Source organism: Chinchilla lanigera, unplaced genomic scaffold, assembly GCF_000276665.1.
Source record: "Chinchilla lanigera isolate Chin_1 unplaced genomic scaffold, ChiLan1.0 scaffold00009, whole genome shotgun sequence".
Lineage (NCBI taxonomy): Eukaryota > Metazoa > Chordata > Mammalia > Rodentia > Chinchillidae > Chinchilla > Chinchilla lanigera.
Genome location: NW_004955410.1, coordinates 12,059,962 through 12,065,159, shown reverse-complemented (window position 1 = coordinate 12,065,159; position 5,198 = coordinate 12,059,962).

Here is a 5,198-nt window from a genome sequence, read left to right as displayed (position 1 = left end):
TCTTTCAACTTCTACTTGCAACTAGCTGGCTACCTATAAGCTTCTCCAAATAGAAATACTGTGCCCCAAAGTATCCTTAACTCTCCCCAGTTTCAGTAATTGTCATCACCTTGCATTTAGTTGCTTCATCCAGAAGCCTAAAACATGGTGGGAATATCTTAATTCTTCCCTCTTCCTCTCTCCTCAGTCTCATTGCTAAATTTTCCTATATCTCAAATATATTTTAAACATCTGCAATACCTTTCTTTCTATTCCCGCTTCCATTCCTGGGATATGTAAACCTTCCCATGTTACAGAATCACAAGTTAATAAAGGGTCTGCAGTAGACATTCCGCCTCCTCCTGACCCTCAACCACCCAGGTAATTCTTGTAGGCAACCCCTCTGACTTCTTCCTTGTGCGTGTTTGGGAGATGTGTTCTGCACATAGAAACAAGTCTGAATTTCAGAGTAATTTTTTAAAATGCAAATCTGACCGTATTTTCCCAGTCGAAATCCTTTCAGTGCCTTCCATTACAAACCTTTGGATGAAGAGGGCCCTGCTTTGGCAACCTCCCTGCCTTCCTTTCCTTGCCCCATGCCCCAGTTCTGGTGATTTTTCAGGTCCCAGACAATGCCCTTGCGGACTGATCTTCCTTGCCTCAACAACCTATGCTGTTCTGTCTGCGTGAAAGACTTTCCCCTGGTCTGTACTTGCTGATTCCTTCTGTGAATATGATCTCCTCCAAGAGTGTGCAGAGTCCACCCATGCTTGTTATTATCTGGAACTGCTCTCCATGTGTCTCCTTCAAAGCCTCTGGCATGAGGAGTTACCGTACAGTCAGCCCTATCCATGGGTTCTGCAGCCACAAACTAAATGTATCACAGGTAGAAATATGTGAAAACCTTTTTATAGCACAGTCAGATAACTGGTTGACATTCACCGTCTATTTCAAAATAGCTAGTAGAAAAGATTTTGAATGTTCCCAACAAAAGAAAGGATAAATTACCAATTACCCTGATCTGATCATTACACATTATGTATGCTGAAATATCACACCATACCCCTCAAATATGTACAATTATGTGTCTTTTTTTTAAAGTAAGGTCTCACTATGTAGTCCAGGCTGGTCTCGAACTCACAGCTGTCTTCCTCCTGCCTCAGCCTCCCAAGTGCTGGGATTGTAGGTGTGAACCACCACACCTGGCTAATTATGTGTCAATTTTAAAATGTTTGAAAATAACTAAATCTGTACTGAATATACACAGATATTTTCTTATTGTTAGTTCTTTTTGGGGTACTTTTTTCTTTTTTATTGGTACTTTTCAGATGTATGTAGTGATTGCATTCATCCTATGACATTTGCCTGTACATAGTACATCTTGATTCTTTTTTCCCCCACCCCCTCCCCACCCTTCCCTCCTTTTCTCCTTATTTACAAATGCATTGTTTCCATTTTTCTTCTTTTTTTCTTTTCCCTTCCTTCTTTACCCCCTTTTCCCTCCCTTGTTCCCCTTCCCATTTGAACATTTTCTTTGTTATTGTTTCTTAATATAGTATAACAGCTACTTACATGGCATTACATTATATTAGGTATTATAATTAGTATAGAGATGATTTCAGATATATCCGGGCATGTGAGTGGGTTATATGCAAACACTGCTTTCTGTATAAGGGACTTGAACATCTGTAGATTTTGCTTATCTAGGAAGACCCTGGAACCAATCCTTTGTGGGTACGGAGGAACAACTATATATTTATCGTTATGTTTACTTCTTTTGTTTTGTTTTGTTTTTTTTCTGGTACCAGGAATCAAACTCACGACCTTGCGCTTGCCAGGCAGGCACTGTGCAGCTGAGCTAAATCCCCAGCCCCTTATGTTTACTTCTTTATTAATTGTTTCCCACATTAAACTGTACATTTCATCAAAACAGATTCTGTGTCTTCTGTCTGTCATTCACTGGATATGCAGCCCCTAGTTCTGAGTCTGTTATACATTAGACACACAGTAAACATTCAGTGTTTACTGCATGATTGAATGAGAAAAACTAGTGTTTTGGGAGTGAGGATGGGAATAGGTAGAAGCAGATGAAACAAAAAAAGTACCCTCAAATGTTTAAGCCAGCAGGGGCTGGGGATTTAGCTCAGCGGCAAAGCGCCTGCCTGGCAAGTACAAGGTCATGAGTTCAGTTCCCGGTACCGGAGAAAAACCAAAAAAAAAAAAAGGTTAAGCCGGCAAATTTGGCCTCGGTGTTATGTCTCCCGTGAGTATATATCCTTATCCCAAGCTTTCTCACACTGTGCGACTGGCTGTGTCTCTGGCCCGTCACCAGGTATGGAGAAGAGGGGCCCAGGAAAAGGCAGAGTCATTCCTGCTCGAGCCCTTTAATTCCTTGGAAGGAGGTGGCAGGACGCACGGAGCCCTCCTTTGCCAGAGCTCATATTTTGTCACAGACACTTAGTAACTGGTTTAAACAGAAATATTAAGCAATCACATCATCCTTTGTTTTGGGGACTGAGTGTTCCTTTTTTATAAGCAAGTAAAACCAGAAAAAGACAGTGAGTGACTTACATAGAAACAGCAACACATATTTATAAGGAAGTACTAACTCCACCATTTCCAATCAGTATCTACTCGGCCTTATATGTTTTAAAATAGCATATATCTCTTTCCTGATCATACAAGTAAGGATTCATGTAATTATAAATAATATAACACTAAAATTATCTTAAAAGCATAAAGTATAGAAATAAGAGTCACATCCATGGAACATTCTTTTTATTTCTGAATCACAAAAGCTAATATGTCTGCTTTCATCTCTTACTCTCCTTGGAAACTAAAACACAAAAGCCTCATTCATCTCCGCTTTAATTTCACCTTCTGAATTTATTCCTGGGTACCCAGATCAGCTGGTTGGATTATCCAGGTAATGTAACCCAGCCATGTTTTGCCTTTATCTCTTAGCAGACTGGAGGATAAAATGCGAGCTCCTTAATGCCGTGTACAAGGCCCCTCGTTATCTGGCTCCAGGCCACATTTCAGCCTCATTTCTCACCACTTCCTTCCCTCACCCGCCTAGTGGGGAGCTTACTGCAGAAAGGGCAGGGGCTCGCAGGTGTATCCAGTGCTCCAGACATCGCCTACACACCAAGTATTTCTGGGAGGCCTAGGTCCCTCCTTTTATACATGGTATAGACTGCAGGGCGTGGGGGGAAGGATCCTTCCGTGCTGCCTCACCACGAATTGATGAGCGAGGAAATGAATTCAACTGAAGAGGGTAGGCTTGATTACTTGTGTCAACATGCAGAGATAAGAACCATCCTCTGGTGTTGGACAGTCACCTGTTCACAGGTGTGCTGAAGAAGGTCCTGTATGGTTTACCCTAAACAGACTCAGGGGCCAAGGGTATGAAATGTTCTTTCACATCTTAAGAGTGACCTTTAGATGTTCCTTCTGTGTGGCCTAGAGCTGCTCCCTGCCAGGGTGGTAGAGGGTAGCAAAGAAGTTGTAGAGGATGAGGATTTTCTCACTGGGGCTCACTGAAAGTCATTGCAAACAAGTTCTAGTAGAATGTCAAGTGTTCAACTTACCCTGGCCACAGGAAATTTAATATCAGGGGTGCTTTTCCAACTTAGAATGTCCTGGTTCAGCCCTAAGTTTCAGGGTAGTGTGATGTGGTAAGGAGTATCTGCACTTGTGATGCTTTTTAAAAGAGACCATTAGGAGTCCCTTTAGTACAGTATAACCTTCATGATTGTGGCAGTCTTTCATTAAGCTGTAAGTGGAATAAAATTGCATAGAGCCATAGTTACAGACACTCAAATGAGTGTACATATCACTGGTAAAACATGAATAAGCTGTATGGTTTGTGCCCACACCACTTTCCTGTTTTTTTGTTACGTTGTAGTTAAGCAGGGTGTTCACACTGGAGAGGACTGGGTGACAGGTGCATGGGGATCGTGCTGTACATTTCTTTGCAAATTCCTCTGAATTTATAATTATTTTAAAATAAAAAGTTTTGAGCCTGGCGTGGTGGCACATGCCTGTAATCCCAGCACTCCGGAGGCTGAGGCAGGAGGAACACTACGAGTTCGAGGACAGCCTAGGCTACAAAGTGAGATCAAGACCAGCCTGAACTGCATAGTGAGACCCTGCCTCAATAAATAAATAAATAGCTAGCTAGCTAAATAAATAAATAATAAAGCAAAAAGTTTCAAACTGGGCATGGTGGCACACACCTGTAATCCCAGCACTTGGAATGCTGAAGCAGGAGGATTGTTTCAAGTTCAAAGCCAGCCTGGGCTACAAAGTGAGCTCAAGGCCAGCCTGAACTGCATAGTGAGAACCTGTCTCAAGACAAAAAGTAAAATAAAATTAAGTTAAATTAAATTAAATCAAAAAATAAAAAGTTCTAAGTGAAGGTGGGAAGAACTCAGACCCACCAAAGCATCTGATCTAAAGAGTACACTGGAAATGGCCTTGAAGCTAGAAGACCTTATGTAAAAACAGCACCTGTGTCTAGGCGCAAAGCTATTCCTGAAGAAAAGGATAAAATGAGCTACCTTGGTCAGCATATTCTAGATGGGCGCAGAGGTTACAAGCGTCTGCAACTCGCTGAACAGCAGGGTCTCTATTAGCATCCAAGCGAATCCCTAGCCGCTGTTTTGGAAACCAGGAGATAAACAGGCAAGTGGACAGGGACCTTAGGAATAGTCCTGAAAGCCAGAAAACACTGATCGTCTTATATACTTTGAAGACTGCCCTTCTCAAACCATGTTGGCCTTACCCAGCATCGCTAACTGCAGCCTAATTCAGTGATCCAGCGATATGTATTGAGTACCTAGTGTGTGTCTGGCACTTTTCACTCTTCTACGTATTTGGGATATGGCCAGGAACAAAACAAGCCTGCCCTCATGGAGCTTACATGAACCATGTATGTTAACTGTAGAGCACACCGTAAGGTGATTACTATCATGCGGAGAAGGGGCAAGGCAGGAAGGGGAACCAAGAACTCAGGATATGCGATGGTGGATAAGACAGGAAGTGTTGCTTGCTTCTCTGAGTTCTTAGGGAATATGTGTCTTTGTTATTTTTCTTATTGCTGAGACAAAATATCCAACACTCAGAGTTAAAGGGGAAAGGTTTATTTAGCTCACAGTTGGTAGCAGTTTCAGTCCATAATTGGCTGGCTCCAAGGCAAGGTGGCACATGGCAGAGGG